This window comes from Ambystoma mexicanum, chromosome 6p, assembly GCF_040938575.1.
Source record: "Ambystoma mexicanum isolate Mex_15411 chromosome 6p, UKY_AmexF1_1, whole genome shotgun sequence".
NCBI classification, from domain to species: domain Eukaryota; kingdom Metazoa; phylum Chordata; class Amphibia; order Caudata; family Ambystomatidae; genus Ambystoma; species Ambystoma mexicanum.
Genome location: NC_090935.1, coordinates 461,907,298 through 461,928,853, shown reverse-complemented (window position 1 = coordinate 461,928,853; position 21,556 = coordinate 461,907,298).

Below are 21,556 nucleotides of genomic sequence, written 5' to 3'. Positions count from 1 at the left end.
TATCATCGTATCTTCCACCTTTGCCAGTAGGAAACAGCAGTGGAAAAGCACGTGCTTCTATACTTTTTTCCCATATACTCATTGGTGACCCTTTGGTTTGTCGCATTTGGTAAGTTTTTAGTGCATCATCTATGCTTTCATTGGAATGCAATGCATAAATTGTGTAATGGTCCAAAAGAGTGGATACCGTAGCAGGTTCCAGAAGTTCGAATTGTCCAGTTTCTGATGGCTCTTCAATTATTTCAGTTGTTTCCCTTAAGCTTTCATAAATATTTATTTCCTTGTAGTACTCGTTATTGTCTTTTAGATATTGCAATGCTTGTCTAACTTTATCTAAGTCCACCAGTTGTTGCCAAATTTTCTTTTCCTTTGTTGGTACACCATTTACTAAGACTATTAAAGAATGCTCTATTGAACGTTGCACTCCTAGAGTGTGTACATTTTCCGTTAGATCTAATGGCAAATAAACTACTTTGCCACAAATGCCTTTCACCAATTCAGAGGAAGGTAATTTTGCTGTTTGCTGTTTCTGGATGAAGGGGTATAATTGCTTGAAATGGGTGAACTGTTTGAATGATTATGCTCTCATACAAATTGAGTTGTTGCAGGATTTTTGGTAGTGGGAACAATTCCAAATTATTTGTAATAGCACGTGACGGAGTGTGGTTGTTGTCTAATTTTGTAGTACAGTAACTGCAACATATTAGTTCATATTTGTTTTCTGCTAAAAGGTAGAGAGCTAATTCAAGCCATTTAGAGTCTTCATTGTCTTCTATTTTGTATGCTATGGCTACATGTTTTGTGTTCCTTTGTAAAAGGTTCTGCGGCAACACATGCACAATTGGTTTGGTACTTCAGCCGATGACCTTTTAAATGTTACTATTTCTTTTCTGTATGCGTGTAATAGAAGGTTGCTATGTGCAGAATTGTTGCTACTATGTTCTAAAACTATAGAATTTTGTAAGTGGCTTTCACTTCCAAAATACTTTCTCTGAATACGGTCAATTTCTTCTTGTAAGTATTTGGGTGTACCATGCAAAGTGTGTTATTTAAATTGCCTAAATCTGAAGCTGGAGTTTTTGCATAGTATATTTTATACACTAGATTTCTTACACTTCAATGATGTATTGATATCCTTTTGATATCATGGAAGGTGCTTTTGCAAATAGGCCCAGAAATGCAGGCTAATGAATGTCCTTGTAGTCCTGTGTATTTGAACACTGGACAATTATCCATATTTTGCAGCACTTTCATTTTTCTTTTGTCTTTACCTTTTACATATTGATTGAGGAACTGACGTAAAGATTTGAAAGCTTTGTTTGGAATGGCACACACTGATGTGCACAGCCATTTGTATACTGGACGGTGTAGTTCTGGTGAATCGAGAGGTAATTCTGAGTTTACAGAGGATACATTTGTAAGCAGTGTTTCTTGTTCCATGATGGTAGTATTGATTTTCTCATACCCTCGTCCACTGCTATGGATGGCAATTGTGTTTGTTTGATTTTGTTTATATGCTTCTTCATTAAAATATGGTTCTGTGGTTGTTTGTGACTCCATTCACCATCACAAACATTTAAAAAAATATTTTTGTTCACATTCCGTTTATTGCTGAGTTTCTTTTGTAGTTTGGTACTTAGTTTTGTTAGTGCTTTCATCCTATTTAACACTAATATAAACAACTTCCTTTTCAGAAGGATTGCACTGTCCACGAGAGCTTGTAGGATTAACTTTCTACGGTAGGTTTTAAGGGGTGAGGATGATTTCGGTCCTCTTCTTAGTACATTCTGAAGGACTTTGTGACAAAACATTTTTGATGAAATACTTTTTTTACTATGGGTTCTTGATACACTATCAGGATTAGTAGGAGCATTGTTAGCTGTACTGGTAGCTTATTTTTTGCCAACATTTTTGTGTTTTGTGACACATTTTGATGGAGGACGTAAAGTTTCAGTAGTTGAAGCTTTTTTTGTTTTGCTCACGACTGCATTAGCTGGTTTCTTCCAACATTCTCTACAAACTGTACAACAGATGGATGCTTAGATTGGGCACTTTTATTTGTATTTGCTCTACTTCTGCGTTCCTTTCTACGGAGTTGCTTTTTGGTAGGCATTCTTTGGTGTCTGTTGAAAAAAAGAAGGCATACTTTGGTCTGTTGTATGATGTATGTATGCTGTGTGCATGCATGTATGAGTCTGATGGGGAAGCTCTTTGTTATGGTGTGTGAATGTGCATTGGACTCTTGCAATGATTTGGTAAGGCTATTTTACTGTTTGTATACTAGTACAATGTGCTTCAGATGAGAGTACAAAGTGGGCTAGTGGTGACGAGAAGCATTATTAATAAACAAAATGCCATAAACTTCTGCGTTCCTTTCTACGGAGTTGCAACTACGGAGTTGCAACTACTTTTCTAAATCTAACCTTCTAAGGATTACGTACGTTATTTGAATTCCAAACACACAGGGATTTGTGAGCCATTGTGCCTGTTATTCTTTGTTCAATAAATGGATATTTGTAGGTAGAATGGTTCAAAAATCAATGTTTGTATTGGTGCCCAAATTAAACAAATAACCCATGCAGCCTCTTTGAGGAGTAGTTACAATATAAAGGTAGTACTGTACTTACTTTTATTTGCAAAATGACCAGGTTTCTTCGGATATGTCCTCTGCAGTGTAGATGCTGTTGATTCTCAGGAGAGTAGTCTTCACTGCGATTCAAAAAAACAAAATTAATTACTTTGTGTGTTTACAGCAGTGCTGATACTGCACACATTAATTGTGCATTGTTCGTCAGAACATTCTCCTTTCATATTTGAACCCAGTGCATGTGCGCATGTCACTTCACTCTGTGCAGGCTTTGCATGGTATTTGCAATATGTTACTTACAAGTCCTTCAAAATTGCTAACATATTTAAGGTTATGAAAATGCCTTGTTTTTTACAAGGTGTACTATCAATAGGAGAGAGGTTTGTAAGCTATAGGGCATAGTAGTAGATGGGAACACATTTTCTACTTGCAATTTAAAAGCATGATGCCGAAAAATCGGGAGACCCTCAGAGGGAGATGTCACCACAGCAATTGGGAGCGCTTACTTTTGTCATACGATTACATGGTAAGTAGCATTACTGTAGGTCATACACAGTATACAACTCCGACATTTTCTAATACAAAATCGAGTTTCGCCCTAAATAGGCATCCTTGCAACATTTGTATCGGTTATGCGGAAGACAGTAAGAAGTCGTGCGGTTTGTCAATGATAAATCAGACATCTTGTACTTAAAAGGGGGAGCGTTGGTATGTATTGCCTATGCACATTTAGCAGCATTAATTTGTTTTACATTAAATCATAAAGGTTGCACATGTTCTCCAATTGAAATATAAATACCTGTACTCTATACTCATGCATGTGCGCATGCAAAGAGCTGTACGTAGAAATTCGCAACACTGATATGCGACTTCCATTCAGAATTATCGACAGTAATTTTGAAGTGCGCAATGTTGATGACGGAGTTACATTTAGCGATTTTCAATGTGATTGGTGGATGGTTGTGTGACTGGTTAGTTGTGTCCAATGAGGGACTCGATTTTCTACCGCTGTGGAAAGGGTGAAAGGAATGGGTAAGAGTTGCGTGCTGCAAGTAGGCAACACTTGTCCGCGGGTAGGGCGTGCCACATACGGGTTTCCACAGCAAATCCTGCATGGAAAGGGGACTGTAGGCATCAGCCAATCAGATGTTCACATTACTGAAGATGGCAGAGGTGGAGAGGGTCAGGGTTTTGGTGCTTGGAGACATTTTTGTCCACGGCTTACAACATTATGCAGAGAGTAGGCATGTGGCACACCATTTTGATGTGAGAGGAGTGGAGGTGGTGTGGAACGCTGACACTGATGCCAATGTTGGGGCAATTCTGCAAGTTTCCAGACACATATGTACGATGACCTCTCCTCATGTGCTAATTTTGCACTACGGTGCTTGCCATTTGGGCTACGTGACTGCACATACTTTGTTGGTAGATTTGGGACAGTTGGTTGAAGCACTCATGAGCATCTTTCCAACTGGGAAAGTATTTTTTTCTGGTTTACTCCCTAGAGTACAATGGGACAATAATAATTTTTTCTGTCCAGATCAAAGTATTGGGAGGTGTATCATTAATCACGGCATGTGTGCGTTTATGTTACGCGCTGGTAGGTTTTTCTGCAGCCACGAAAACAATGTTCCAAGTAATGAAGATTATTTTGAAGCAGATGTTGTTGCGCTATCTTCTTTGGGAAATGCAATGTTCTTTTGGAACGTAAGGCTTGCTTTAGAGACTGTTCTGTAATGGTAGTAGGAGTAAAGTTAGGACAAAAAATACAAAAAAATAAACAAAATAACAGATGTCTGTAAGGTATCTGCCCAAAAAAACCCACAAAAAAACGGCTCTTTTCAGAGCCCACCTTAAAGGGGAAAAAGGGGAATAATACTTTAATGTACTGTCGTCACGCTTTGATCCTATACATGTCCGCGGACATGGCGGTAGTTTGCAGCCAGCGCATATCACCAACAGGAATTCTGGGGTGGAAACGCATGCAAATGAAAATGAGCAGACCTAGAGATTGGTCAATAAAGTTCAGTGGGTGTGTTCTGAATGGCTAGATTTAGTAAAACCGTCTTCTCTCTGACAGGAGAGCACACAGCCATGGCTTTGCGTGCTCGCAAACACATTATCTGGATTTTGGGAGACTCATGGATACATTGGTTGAAGGTGCATGCAGAAAGCTGCAGTTTATCTGCAGATCTCTGATTTCCTCATGTGGAAGTTCATTGACATGGCGTGCGTGGCATGAGGTGGCTGGACTTGGTACCTCTCTGTGTTACTTTACTGACAGAGCATCCTCCAGATATACTTATCAATCATTGCGGAGGAAACAGTTTAGGCCATATCTCTGGAATTTCTATGCAATTTGAAATGACGGAAGGACTTGCGAAGCTCATGGACATGTTTCCAAATCGTCAAATACTTTTTTCCCGTATTGCACAAAGACAAATATGGCTGCGTTCTTCTGCTTTTGGTCCACAAAAGGAAAAAGCGAGACGCAATGTGAATAAGGCTGTTTGTGCCTTTTTAAGAGATGTTGGCATGTCCTCAATCCACAAAGAAAACGTTTTGTTTCGCAGCTCTTTCATTTTCCGCAGAGATGGAGTCCATCTCACATATGCTGGCAATCAAATTTTTCTTCGCAATGTACAAAATGCATTGCACCTCTTTTGGATTCACAATAACCTATGTGACAATCTGTTTTCTACAATCCACAGTTTTTGACCCACAGAACACACCACCGAAAGGCTGTTTTCAGAGCCACCACTTACTCCCAGCGTACACTTCATTGTGTTTGCTCCCCTTGCACCCTCCTTTTTTCCCTACAACTGTCCGCGAAATTTTCCACAACTTCGCGGGGGTCTACATGGTCTCTTCATAGTTCTACTGTTAAACTGAGAAAGGCGGCTCTGAAAAGAGCCTTTTCTGTAATTTTTGTTGTTTTCACATTTATTGGTTCTCAGCACACGACACACTAGGAGAGGAGGCCAAAGGAGGGTAAGAAAGGGACACCAGCCACGGGGAGAAGAAATGGCAAGTGGACAGAGAAAGATATAGGGTGAGCTTCACTTAGGTAAGGAGCAGATATTCTGGTGCTCCGTGACCGTAGCCTCAAAAGCACTTAGAAAATTCTCCCCCTTGCAGAGTACTACGTCACAATACATACACACTATTGTCACCTTTGAAAGGTAAGGGTCAACAGTATTGCGAATGGCTTGTAAGGCAGCTGGAGGGAGGCGCTCCCCCACAGGAGTGTCTCTTGTGGTGGGTGGATCGGAAACGGAGGATGTTGCGGAGGAACTACACTCTTCACATGGCATCATCTTGCGAATGTCTGCAGTGTGGAACGAAGTGAGGTGTCGCTTCATGCTTGTCGTACCAAAGCTGTACACACCAGGTCTCCCGCAACTCAGCACCACCTCGCACTGGTTACATCTCACGAGGTTCACACGTGCTTTTGGTATGTTCCCATAAACGGAAAACAACCGCCACACCCACGACTCCCGGCGAGTGCTCCTAGTGCGGAGTTCTTCCACTTCATTTTCTTCCTCCTCTTCTTCCTCGTTCTCTACATCCTCACCCATATATCTCTCTGCAGGCCCTTGGGGAGGTGGTGGTGGGTTTGGGGGTGGTGCAGAGGCTAATGAACCAACAGCAGGCATGGAAGCCATGCCGATTACTTTCCTTTTGGTCACTACAGCAGTAAAGGCAATACACCTCAATCTGCTATAGCTAGAAGGACAATGAAGATGCGCTTGGGGGTGTGGCCATGTATAGGGGTGGAGGGGTGTGCCTTGTGACCGTCTTCATCCCTGCAAAGCTGTACAAAAATCTTACACAACAAGTCCTCAGGTAAGCTATTATCTGGGATATGTGAAATGATATTTTTACACCCTAACACATTTTACCTTGTGTCTACACGTTCTTTTGTACTGCTGTGGAAGCACACAAACTGCGCAAATTATTCCACACGCTCGGCGTGGGTGCAGTCACATGATGACGTCCTTAACACATCCGCGACACAAATGGGAGTCCGCTGTACAGCAAATGCAGAGTAACAAACGTGCACATACGTAAAAATGTCCTACAGACAGTGTTCGGGTTCTCAAACTAATTCAAAGTGCGACACAAGTGAGACGGACAGTTAGGGACAGGCACGATGTTCGCTATACTTACGGTTCTACTGCGCATGTGCATCCATGATATGCTCACTGTACGGACAGGTCCAGTGTCCTTAGGACAACTCCATTTTGTTTGACTTAGAACTTGCCAGCCACCGCGCCTGTTCTACGGACGCCACCATTTTGGCTGCGGACGATACGGACAGGTATACTGTCTTTAACACACTCCCATTTTGCTCATTTACAACCATCCCAGACACCTGGTGTGTTCTACGAACATGTTTCATCTCGTTTGTAAGCGGCAGGGCGAGGTATAATGTCCTTAGGACGCCCCTTTCTGTTTATGTGAGCACAACCTGCACAGATGTTGCGGTCAAACATCAACTCCATCTTACTTGACATTCGTAAGGGTAGGTGTACTGCCTTTACAACACCCACATTCCATTCCTTGTAGATAGGTCGAACAGGTGCGCTGTTCGTGAACATTTTAAGTCTTTTTAAAAAAACATTTTTCCATAAAACTCTATAACTACAACTACTATACAAAAATATTCCAAACACACACACACACACACACACACTTCAATCCAAAGAAATAACGGGGGAAGCAGATACTGACACAAATATAGGGGAATTAGGATTCAACACGGGCTGGTTATGAGAAGAAGATTTCTGAGGTGAAGAAGGGAAGGATATTTCGTCAAAACGTCTATTTTCTTCTTGAAGGTTTGGGGATGGTTCACTAGGGAATGGAGAAGCGGGGCAGGTACAGGTGGGACAATGGTAACATACTTTTCCTCTTACACAGTCCTCCACAAACTCCCTTAAACTTTAGAATTGTCATTTAGTACATCCATTTTCTGCTCAATCCTTTTCATCCTGTATTCTTCTGTCTCGTTTGTTGGCCTTTCTTCTTTTCTTTCCTGGTCTGTTAAAACAAATATACATATATTAAATGCCTCTAAAATACTGATCAGTATTTTGCGTATGCAGAGCAGTGTGTACCATTATTGTTGCTGTCTTCAGACATTTCCTCATCCACAAAATTCTCCTCCAGCCACTCCAAGTACTAGCCATTTCTGTGTCAAAACAACAGAAAGAAATTATTATTTCTACACCACATACTAAAATAATTACACACACATACAAAAAAATGACCTTCACTCACTATTTTGATGTAATTTCCCTTTGTCCTACTGCGTCCGTCCACTGTCGGTCCAGGCTGCAGAGTTTCTGTGAAGTGCTTATGATGGAGGCATCCTTTTTTATTTATGATACCATCCATTTAATTCTATATGGTTATTAAATGTGTTGTTTTCATTTCACACCTTTAGGTTTCCATATTTACTTATTACTACTTATAATGTCTTTATGTCCTTCTTCTACGTTGTAGATTTGTTGTGTAAGACAATAGTACATTTTCAGATACCCCCTGCATCTTTGGGTAATGTTCATCCCTTCTGCCCCCTGTCCGCAAACAGGCGCTCAGGCCATCCTTTTCTAATATCAATAGGGAGGGGGTTCTGTATGTTCTATGTTAAATGTATACCAAGTATGTACATTATACTACATATCTCCCACAATCACATGATGACAGTGGCCCTCATTACGACCCTTGCGGAAAGCGACTGACCGGAGCGCCACAGCGTAAATAGCGTTTCCGCCATTGTACGAAGGAGCAAAGTGCGGCCCATTCCGACCCATCGGGCACGAGCACCACGCCACGGCGGAAGTGCAAAGTCTGCGATGGCGGAAATGACCCCAAAACGGCCCACACCGCCGCCGTACGGCGCCCTAGGTGCAATACCGCCACCCCTCTTAGCGGTCACCGCAGTGTGCGCCTACCGGAAAGTACGGTGCCCGGAAATATACGGAAACGGAAGTTAAAACATGGGCCCGGAACGGGAAACATCCCGGCGTACACCTATAAAAACACCAAAACCACACAACCACTAAAATCACTACCCTGAAACACACCCCAACCCGTCAACCACCCTAGCGAAACCAAGAAAAATGGGAAAAGTAGCGAAGAAAGCGTGCGACCGCAAGCGGCAGGTCCACTTCTCCCGTGAGGAACTCACCGTGCTAACAGAGACCCTCCAGGAGAATGCTGCCGTCGTCTTCTCCACGCAAATGACCAGGACGGCACTTGCAAACAAGAAGGCCATATGGGCTCTGGTGGCACAGCGGGTAAGTGCGGTGGGGACCGCACCCCGCACCCCACAGCAATGCCGCAAGCGATGGGACGACCTGCGGATACGCGTCCGCAGCATACTCTCTGCCAACCGCAACATTGCCACAGCCACCGGGGGAGGTCCTGAATCACCCATCAAGTTGACCCCCTGGGAAGAAATCTGTGCCTCCACCATCGGAATGGAGAGCATAGAGGGAGTCGGAGGGATGGAGAAAGGAGTGCAGACATCCGAAGATTCAGGTAGGTGGGCCAGATAAAACAATGCCAAATCCACACAGTCCATCCATGTGAAGTACCATGCGTCCACATAGTGCAACAGAAACACATGTCCAGGAGAACGTCCACACACATCGGCCTGAAAGCGCACGTCAAAACCCACAATAAATACATAAATAATTAAAAACCCCTAATACACGCACTACACGTGCAGCAGGCACACCCTAACTGCAGGCTGCCAAACAACTGCACCCTCACTCCACACACAAATCAAAGCACCTCCAAGACCCCGACCCAAATCACCCTCAGGTACCACCCCAATGCATGTGATACAATGCCATTCCAATTCCCACTGACCCATCAATAACCCTCGCCCTCCTTTACTCCACCACAGGGTCCGATCCAAACGACGAGCTACAGGACACCCCTACCAGCACACCTGCAAAGAGGGCCAAGACCAACGGCCAGAGACCCTCCACCTCAGCTGCACGCATCAAGACACGGCAGCAGCACAAATCAGGTGGCAGCACAGAGGAGGGAACATCAACAGGCACCCCAGCAGCCAGCATGGCCACAACACCACCACCACAGGTCCCCCCAATGGATGCCACAGAAGGCACTGCCTCTGGTGGCAGCAGCACCATAGGTGACACCCCATTGATGGCAGCATGCTCGGACACAGAAGACGGGGATGTCGAGGTCAGATCCATCCATGACCTGTCCCAATCCCCCTGTCTGTCCCATCCCGTACAACATGAGGATACCACGCAGGTGCAGCCACAAGACGACGACTGGCCATCCCCCACAAGCCCTGTGGCAAGGCAACATGAGGACAACAGCCCCTCTGTGACACCACCGCAAATGGCCATGGCCCAGCAGAGGCAACAGTCCCTCGACAAGTTAATCGTCCAACAGCAGCAAATGGCCACACTCCTCAAGGGCCATGCCGATGAATGTGGGGGCACCAAGGCAGACATAGAAACATCAACAGAGACACTTAGGGCAGAAATGGAGAGAGGTACAGAGACGCTAAGGGCACAAATTGAGAGTAGCACCGAGAGCCTGAGAGTCCAAATGGAGAGTAGCACCGAGAGCCTGAGGGGGGAACTGCATGCGACGTCCAAAGACGTATGTGCCGAACTTGCCGCAGTGCGCCGTGTGCTCACTGAGCTCTCGCAAACCCTTAGGGACATGCATGGACGTGAGCAGGCAGACACATCATCCGTTGCAAGTTCCGTCCAGGGCAGCCCCCAACGTAGATCTGGAAGGAACCTGCGCTCCACAGGCAGGGGTGCCCCTGATACCCGCAGAGGGGGCATGCAATAGCGACAGCCCACTGACAATGAGCATCTTTGGACACTGGTGTTCGGGGGGGAGGTAGGAGGGTGGAGGGGGTGTGTTGGGCTCACTTGGGTGGCGGGTCGATAGGGTGTTCAACATGATATCACATATGCCATAAAAAGTGCACGATCAACCAATGAGAAGTGTGGACATTGATCTTTGTGTACTAGGCCATCATAGGCGTACAGTCCATATTGTGCATGTCCCAGACACACGCAGTGCCACGAGTCCCGTGTCCATGTATCAGCCACCAGGCGTGAGTGCTAGAAGCATACATCAATGAGATGCTGACGAATGTCACGGCCCTCCGGTGCCTCGCAGACTCCATGAGGTGCTGCCACATCCCCACCCTCATCATGAACATCATCAGGTGCTTGCAGTTCTGCGTCAGGGGGCATGGGCACATTTCTACGTACGCACATGTTGTGGAGCATGACACATGCCATCACCATCTTTGCAACCTTCTCATGGCGGTACAGGAGTGCCCCGCCAGACCTGCTGAGGCAGCGGAAACGGGTCTTCAGTAGGCCGAATGCCTGTTCAATGACTACACGGGTACGTGAGTGGGCATGGTTGTAGTCCTCCTCATGCTGGTCCCGTGGGTTCCGGACTGGTGTGAGGAGCCATCTCTTCAGTGGATATCCAGCATCACCTGTATGTGGACGAGAAACGTATGATGTGGAATGCCATTGATACGTACGCACACCCCCCCCCCCCTTCCTGGCAGGTCATTGACAATTCACATACCCCACATCATCATGCATGTAATGAGACTCACCGAGTAGCCAGGATCTGTTCCCTGCGTGTCGCTCCATGTAGCGTGGTATTGTAGAGTTCCTCAAGACCATAGAATCATGGGTTGATCCAGGGAATCGGGCACAACAATGTGTAATGATCCTGTTGGAGTCACACACCATCTGTACATTCAGGGAATGAAATTGTTTTCGGTTGCGGTACTGGGCCTCCATGGCATGTGGGACGACCAATTCAACATGGGTGCAGTCGATGGCACCAATGCAACCCGGTATGCCGGCAAGTGCATGGAATCCCACTTTTGTGTTGGTTATTTCCTGCTCCGAGCGTGGTAGAGAGATGTAGTCGTCTGCGTGCTTCAGGAGGGCATCGAGCACTTGCAATAGTGTCCGTGAGAACAGTGGCTGAGAAATGCCATGCAACTGTCCGACTGTGTGCTGGTAGGTGCCTGTGGCCAGGAAGTGGAGTACAGACACCACCTTCAGTAGGGGTGGGATGGCGGTTGGGCTATCTATCATGCTGACAAGGTCAGCCTGTGTCATGTCCACAATGGCGGCTATGGTGTCCCGGTCCAGACGGTAGAGGGTGTGGATCTGCTCATCAGTGAGGTTGAACGGATGTGCTCGGAGGCGTTGAATTGCGGGCTGCCTGCGTGGTGGTAGTGGCTGTGCTGGTGGGCCTTGCTGGCCCTGCCTTGGCCTCCTCCTCCTCCGTGCGGCTGGTTGTAGTTGGTGTTCGTCTACTTCTTGGAGTCGGAGCACTTGCAGTGCTATCAGGTCCCCCAGGGCCAACATCGCGAGTCCTGCCGGTAGCATTTCGGTGTGGTTGTGGGAGGAGACTGGCTGTGCAATTTATGTGTTTTCAGGCTGTATGGCCTCCACCTGTGGTGATTGATTCCACCTGTGCAAACTGCTCTCCCCTTTGGCCGAGCACGTCCCGCGCACAACGCTGCAATTCGGGGAATTGTATCTTGCTATTGCAATCATGTATTTGTACCCGATGGCCGTGTAAGATTGGTTGATATGTTCATTCTGCTGTGGTCCCATTGTTTCACATACTATCTGTGCAGTCGCGAACAGACTTGTGAGGGGTCAGTGGGACGTAGTACTCGAGTAACGGTGGGCCCTCATGCATCACTGTACCGAGTTGCAACGACGGGCGGGGCGTCCCATTCGTGGGTGAAGGCAGTTGCCATTTTCACACACAGCCGCACTCGATGGAATAATTAGTGATTTCAAACGGCCACAGATGCCTTTTCGACGTGATGTTGCAAATGAGGAATTCGAAGGGCGGCGCTTTCGGTTTCCAGCTAGCGGCGAGGAGATGCCCACAGGTCTGACTGCAAATGTAACGTTCTATTGTTCTATGTCCTTGAGACAGGGCCCATGGCGAGGGAGCAATGATTGATATGAATAGTTTGGGATGCGCAATAGCTACGTGGGCGATGAGGCCGTCCGTTCCCAAATACATGTTACTTCACAACACTGGAATTACGGGCTGGGGCACTGTGGATTTAGCAGGCTGCATAACGCACAGACTCAATGGATGTTTCTAATGTTATGTGAGTAATTATTCAGGCATTTTGATCCCGGGATGAGGGAATGATGGATGGATGCATGGGCAGGTGATTTGATACAGAGTTTGCCATGTACAGGGCTTCTTGGGATCTCTCCGCCTCCCCTACGCTATGTGATGCAGGGCTGCCATAGTGGGACCATCGTCCATCTGGCCTTGTTGAGCCCTCCCTGTCTCGAGGCGCCCTCAGACACTCGTTTGTGATGGTGTTTGCACCTCGATATAGATGGTTATGAGTCGCAAGTGGTTTTGGGGTGGTGATGTTCCTTTGGAGTGGGCTAGCATGCATATGGCTGTGGATTTCGTGTGATCATTGAAGTGAGTTGTTGGTATGTAGTTCTGATGGCCATTCTGTTCTTTTTCTTTTCTTTTGGTTGACAGGTATCTCCTCCCCTTTTGCCACTGCCATCTGTATGCCACTCCTGCAGATGGATTTTACTCCCGACACCTGCTGCTTCGTGTTAATCAGTGGAGCAGCATTACGATCTTATGGGACGATCGTCAATGGGCAACATGCCCTTACGCAGTACTGGTGGCTCGGAGCAACATTTCGGCCTTTCAGCTGGACTAGTGCCTCCCCATTGGGACGCCCCTGCGGTTCTGTGCGCTTCCATGTTGCCTTTTCGTACGTGAATGTGGCTCTGTGTACCATGGGGGAACAGGGCGACACACAGGTAGTGGCTGGTCATTTCTTGCGGAAGCAGCCCACAATGGTGATTAGTGTTTTGGAGTTCATGGCCTGATGGCTGTATGTGCTTGGTGATTTTGATGTGCATAAAATTTCTATTCTGATTTGGCCCGTGTAGCGTTTTTCTTTGCAAGTGATGTGGCATATGCCTATTTGGGGGGCGATGTATTGTGAGGAGATCTGCATTGGGTTCCAGCTTCGGGGTTTAGTTGCGTGGTACTGTGCTGTGCGCGTTTGCCTACGAAGCCCAGTGAGGTCAGGGATGGGGGCTGCCAATATGCCAGTTTGAATGTTGTCATGCTCAGGGGCGGGGGATTGGGTTTTGTGTAACAGATGCCGGTCAGCCAGGTGGACTGGTTGAATGATGTGGTTTTCGGAATATTGCTGGTCACAGGTGCCTGTGTTTGCGTGCGTTTCTTGGTGGGGGACTGTGGTCATGTCCATTGGGATGGCTTCTGTATTCGTGCCATCTGTGCCCTGCAGCTCCCATTGGCCCCTCTTGTGTTTCTTTTGTTCGTTGGCATGCATGGGTGACTTGTACATTTCAATGGTTGCATTGTGGCTTCATTGCACCTACGGGGAGTTGTACTTTGTGGGCAGGGAGCGGTGTACAGGCACTCAGTGGGGCCGTTTACGGTTGATTCGCGATGCCATACTTCTCGCCATGGCGGAATGGTACATTCCGCCATGCCTGATGGCGTTAGGTACATGTCCGCTAGGGTCGGAATTGGCGTACCGTTGCACCATGGTGGTGTTTGCGGTTTGGCATGGCGCGCGCGCGCGTGCTTGGTGCAGTTAGCGTTGGCGTTCACTACGGTGTCGCTAATGGCTTCGTACTTTGCGGTGACGGGTCATAGTCGCACCGAGCGCTATTCGATGGCGGTATTGCATTTCCGCCATCGTTTTTCGATTTCCGCCAGGGTCGTAATGAGGGCCAGTGTATATTCAGCACAACTTCATTGACACAATTTTATGATTAAGTTTCCCTTCCAAAAACCTGAACAAATCACTAAAAAAAAATATTGTTGAGGGGACGTTACGGTTAAGTTGTCCTACCAAAAACCTGTGTACTTCATTAAAAAATAAATTCCTACCTCCCCATTATGGTTCAAATTACAACCGAAAAACCCCTGAAATTTGCCAGTTATGGTAAACTAAGCCCCATACCTGCCATCACCACTGTGCACTGCTAACACTAACACCCAGAACATGAAAGATGGCATCACAAATGTTATTGATGACATCACTGACTACATCACATGTTTAGCCCCTTTGTTTTCGTTCCCTGCCACATATATATGTACATTCAGTAAAAAAAACTTTGTTAAAGGATATTATACTTCACAGTGAAACCAAAAAACACTGCACATACCCCCATTATGGTAAGCTCAGCAACCATATCTCACAGCATCTACGTGCATTGCTAAGACTAGGACACCCATGGCAGTATTAATTTGAACCATAATGGGGAGGTAGAATTTTTTTTTACACAGGTTTTTGGTAGGGCAACTTAACCATAACGTCCCCTCAACAAAGTTTTTTTTGTAGTGAATATATATATATTCAGTGAAAAAACGTTGTTAAAGGGACGTTATGGTTAAGTTGTGCTACTAAAAACCTATGAAATTCAGTAAAAAAAACTTTGTTAAAGGGACGTTATGGTTAAGTTGCGCTACTAAAAACCTATGAAATTCAGTGAAAAAACTTTGTTAAAGGGACGTTATGGTTCAAAGTAAAACCGAAAAACCTCTGAAATTCGGCAGTTATGGTAAAATAAGCAACCATAACTCGCACCGCCACCGTGCACTGCTAACACTAACACCCAGGACATCAAAGATGACATCACAAATGACATTGATGACATCACTGATGACATCACATGGCTGGCTCTCCCTTTTTTCCTTTCCTGACATATCTAGGCCACATGATTTTCTTCAGTAACAGTCAGGAACTAAAAATTGTAAATTACTATATTCGTAGACTTATCTTTCAAGTATGTTCTTAGAATAATTCCCTTATGGTCCAGTCATATCATATGAAACATATACATAGGAGAAGTCACAACCTTGAAAGACAGCAATCCTTTTTGTGATTTAAATTATCAGTAGATTTATCAGCACTTTCTGATACTTTTGATGTTTTTTTATTACTATATTTTCCCTGTATATGCTCATATTTTTATATGTTGTACTCACACTATTTTCCTTAGGGTCCAGACACATCATGTTATATATATAGATAGGGTAAGTAACAGCTTTGAAACAGAGCAATCATTTCTCTCCATAAAGGTAATCAGTTAGGTTATGAACACTTTCTGCTACTATTGCTGTTTCTTTTTCCTACTTCAATTCCCTTGTATATATTCATATTTGTATGTGGTGTTGTCTCTTTGTGATTTGTGTATAGTAATGCAATTATGTAGTAAGTGGGTTTTATTACCTACTTATCACAAGTTTCACTGTACGCAAAACTCTAATATAAAAACAGTTATCATTTCAATATTGAACATGGCAAGCTTATGAATATTGCACCTCCATCATGTATGCTGCACACAATGCCTGTGTTTCTACATGAGTACCTTAGTATACTGGATTGAAGTTAATGATAGAATGCTATTTATATCAATGCATAGCTTAATGCACTGATTAGCACTTGATATTTATTCCAATAATCTTTGACACTTTTTTAATTAACATTACACTAAGAATCCCTTGTACATACTTTTCATGAAAGGTAAATGCACATGTGATGTCATCAGTGATGTCATCAATGACATTTTTGATGTCATCTTTGATGTCCTGGGTGTTAGTGTTAGCAGTGCACGGTGGCGGCGCGAGTTATGGTTACTTATCTTACCATCGCTGCCGAATTTCAGGGGTTTTTCGGTTTTACTTTGAACCATAACGTCCCTTTAACAAAGTTTTTTCACTGAATTTCATAGGTTTTTAGTAGCGCAACTTAACCATAACGTCCCTTTAACAAAGTTTTTTTTACTGAATTTCATAGGTTTTTAGTAGCGCAACTTAACCATAACGTCCCTTTCACAAAGTTTTTTCACTGAATTTCATAGGTTTTTAGTAGCACAACTTAACCATAATATCCCTGACTTCGTATACATGTAACATAGAACATACTAACCCCCTCGTAGTGATTTTCATGTCCGCGGACTACCACCATGTCCGCGGACATATCGAAAATCTGAGCGTGGTGAATGTTAATTTAAATAGTGTGCCCGATTTCCCCTTTGAAGTTGGCTCTGAAAAGAGCCGTTTTTATTTTTTTTACAGATGCTTGACAGACACCTGTTATTTTGTATTTTTTTTCTTATTTTTTTTTCTTACTTTACTCCTAAAATCTTCACATAACCTTCTCCAAAGCAACCCTTACATTCCAAAATAGAAAGGCATTTCCTGTAAAAGATAAAGAACTACTATCTTCTTTAAAATTAACAGCATTACTGGCATCAATATTCTCATTGTTACAGAAGAACATACCAGCTCTAAGCATGAAGGCACACATGCCTCGGTTGATGACACACCTAGCAATGTTTTGCTGAGGACAAAAAACTGAACTATTGTCCCATATTGCCCTAGGTAGTAATCCAGAAAAAATTACTTTCGCATTTGGAAGGATCTTCATTACGGCTTGAACCAAGCGTTCCAAATCAGCCAACAAAGTAGGGGCACTGACGTTGCCCAAATGGAAAGCACCATAGTGCAAAACTACCACATGCGGACTGTTCATCGTGGCCATATCCTCACAAACTTGTACAATTCCCTGTACATTGCAATCAGGCACAGTGCTCCACACCACCTCCACTCCTTTGACATCAAAGTTCTTTGCAACGTGCCTGCATTCAGCGTACTGCTGTAAACCATGCACAAACATATCTCCGAGCACCAACACCCTGACTTTCTCCACTTCTGCCATCTTCACCACACACAGTCTCCTTCACCACAAATCCACAACCTCGACATCTGATTGGCTGATCCGTACAGTCTTCTTTCCATGTTGGATTTCCTGGAAAAACCCGGATGTAGCACGCCCTGTCCATGAAAAGCTGCGGTGTCCGCGGACGGCATCCACTTTACTCTCTGTGCCATTCCCTCATTGTATACAGCTAAGCAATCACACAATACGAATAACGTCCTCGGAACACCCCCATTTTGTGAATTTTCGAACATTTCAGGCCAATTATCATTTCATTATTCAACATACTAACATTACAAATATTATACTTTCATCTTGTACTCTGCACACAATGCTATCTTTCTCCATTAGTAGCTCAGTATACTAGATAGAATCCCATAATACAATGCTATTTATATCAATGCATCGTTCAAAGCACTAATAACGGTATGATATTTATTGCAATATCCTTGACACTTTTTTCGGAACATTATAATAAAAATCCCTAGTACACAAATTCCATGAAAAGTACATACACATGTGATGTCATCAGTGATTTCATCAATACCATTTGCGATGTCATCTTTGATGTCCTGGGTGTTAGTCTTAGCAGTGCACGGTGGTGGTGTGAGTTATTTTTCATAGCTTACCATAACTTGCTATTTTCAGGGGTCTTTCGGCTGTACTTAGAACCATAACGTCTTTTAAACAAACTTTTTTTAATATCACGCAAACAATATACAAACATGGCGTGCAAAAACGAACTTCTACAGATGGCTTTACACAGAATGTTGCAAAGTAAGAATTTATGCTCGTTCACAGTGAAGGTCAGCTGCTTCCATATTTTTCTCGGGCCCCGGAGAGGCTCACGAAGCAGACTATAAGGTTGTATTGTGTTTTGACCTTGACAGACAAAGATTGTGATGAAAGACTTCTCTTGAAGTAGTGTTGCTAAAACGTAAGAGAAGATAAGTATGAAATTCTGAAACAAAACCACTTTTATATATTATATCACTATGCGAAAGATCGTTGGCACACGCGGAGTCATACTTTGGGACTGCACCACTCGTAGACAATGGAAATTGCAATTGTACTGTAAGTAACCCTTTAGATTATTTTATATCAAATATAATTACAATAGCGTAGCATTAAAGACCGCTCAAGTTGAACTTGTTCGTTCAAAGTGGCATAATGTTTTCTACCGCGCACTATCACCGCCGAATTGATCCCCTGTCGTTTAGAGGGCTCTAAAAAAGGCAGACGACACAGGGTGGGTTAATAGAAATAATTTAACCGGTCTATAGGCGGTCAAGCGCTCTACTCGCTGTGCCACTTCACTGTAGCCTGTCAAGTGGCACAGCGAGTACAACGCTCGCTTTGACATCCGTGCACAGCTTGCTAACGCAAGTTTGATTCCCAGCAAGGCCAAACTCAGCCTTTCATCCTTCCGTGGTCGATAAATGAGCACCACACACCGTGGTTAATAATAAGCACCGCTTAGATACCTCACAGTTCTTAGCGCTATACGAATGGGAAAATATTACTATTTTATTACTAACATACTCCGTTGCACTATCTTCTATAGCAAATAGTTTCACGCCCTAATAAATAAAATGATGATTTTTAATGAAGATCGGCTGGTGAGACTAATTTATGTTTTTTAAAACAGGTATGTGGCTCCATTTTGCCTATGTCACGATTTACAGACTCCTGCGGATGGGGTCTTCAACTGCCAGGTGCAGGTCCAAATATGTAACTTCATGACCCTCACCATTTTATGGGACAATCGCCAAGGACCAATATGCCCTTACGCAGTACTAGCAGCTGCAAACAACATACCAACCAATAGGGTGGTGTAATGGCTCGTTGTTGGAGCAACCTTCCGATTATCAGAGCGACCATTTACTGCTTTTATCATAAACCAACAGCCTATCTACCGCAAAGGAACAACGCGTGGCTCCAAATAAACTTTTGCTGATCGACAGCAGAGACAATGGCACATTGTTAAATATTCACTAAACATTTCATGTGAAATAAATGTACTTTACCAAATGTACAATCCTGCTGTTTACTTTTAAACCACAGTTTCATATTCCGAATTGTGGCGCACTGAGTTGTAAGCTGATCTAACACCCTCTGTACCGCAAAGGAACATCGCGTGCCTCAACATGAACTTTTGTGGATCGACAACAAAGACAAATGCAAATTGCTGCATATTCTCTAAACATTTGATGTCAAATAAATGTACTTTACAAAATTTACAATCTTGCTGTTTGCTTTTAAATCACTGTTTCATATTCCGAATTGTGGCGCGCTGTGTTGTGACATAATATGTGTTGTCTTCCAGGTTCTGTGTAAAGTCACTTAGGACTGGAGAGGACGGGGTGCGTTTGATGATGCACCCTGTAACGTCACGGAGAGAGGTGGGGAATATGAATGCTTTGATAATATCAGGCTTAGGGGCAGGAGATATGATTTAGTGTCGCAAAAGCAAGTCAGCCAGGTCAATAGCGCCAGTCATAGGATTATCACATAATGTCGGCGCACACCAGCCGGATTTATCGTTTCTTTAGTGGACAAAAAGTCGGTTGACGCCCATAGGAAATTGTACTATTAGCGGACAAAAGGAGTGGTCTTAAAACACTTTCACCCTGACAACGAACAATACAAACAACGTTCTCAGAACACCCCCATTTTGTGTAATTGCAACCATTTCGGGACACCGCGAGTGTTCTTAGAACACATTCAACTAGACAGATTACAATACGGACAGCGTCCTGAGGACACCCCCAGGTTGTGTATTTACTAACAATTAAGTACACCGCGAGTGGTCATAGCTCATTTTTACCTTCCTTGTGAACAAAAATGACACATACTCCGTCTTCTAAACACCCCACCATTTAGTTTATTTACAAAATGTCAGAACAGCCGTGTTCTCCGCGGACAAATCGAACGCAACAAAAACGTCTAGCACATAAAAAAACAAAACATTGAACCTATCTCATACTCCCCCACCCTCCCCAAACACTCTTACACACCAACACAGGGCACTAAATACAATTTTTTATCCACGTTTCACTGCGCTGTACGCGGTCGACAGCGAATACAAGATGGCGGGCGCCACAGAAAATCTGATGCGCTCCACGCCCCTCGCCGTCAAATCAGTGAACACGTCACATGTCCGCGGACATGACGCAAGGCCAATGGCCAATCGGGGTGCTGTCCGCGGAGCGAACAGGGAAGTCCGTCCGCGAAGCGAACACAGATATCACTAATTTTTGTGCCTTACATTTTGTTCATTTTTTTAAAAACTACTGGACGGATTTACACCAAATTTGCAAAAGCACGCTTTCGGGACCAGGCCGCCGCTACTGCCGCAAATTTGGTGTAAATCCGTCCAGCGGTTCGGGCTGTAGCCGTGCGCAAAGTTTTTTCCCATTCAGTCTATGGGGAAAAAAAAAGTTTTGGGACCCCCCTATAACTTTTCCCCCCCTGGACGAATCCTCACCAAACTTTGCAAAATTCAGAGTGGGCCATATACTTTTTTTGCAAAGTTTGGTGAGGATTCGTCCAGGGGGAGCGAAGTTATAAGTGCTCTTCCTATGGAAACACCAACTTAACCATAACTACATGGCCGCTACCGCGGCCATGTAATATATGTATATATATATTTTTATTTTTTTTCAAGGAGAAAACACTTTAGTTAAGGTGAGAACTTAACGCAACAAAACCCCTGGAATTCAGCTAAAGCCACCTTTACTTCACGCCCCCTGTTGCGCAGCATATGACCACAATGATGACATCGCTAATTACATTACAACAGTAACTGGCATTAAGCATATATTTCAGCCATGCTCAGTGTGCATGTTCCAAAATATGTTAAAACATGAATGGGTAGTAGTCATGGCCTTCAGTTATGGACAGTGGTCACAACCTTCACCCATGTGCACTGAATATTTTAAAACACTAACAGGCTACAACCAAAGAACTTGGCCTTTATCAGTGGAAACAGCTTTGAACTGTGTCCACTGTATATTATATACACTGATCAGGCACTAGCTATGGACGTTAGCACAATACTGGCCAGTGTCCACAATCTTTGGCTGTGTCCACTATATATTCTAACATATAAATGGGCCACTAACCATGCCCTTGAGCAGATTGAACATCTTTTGGCC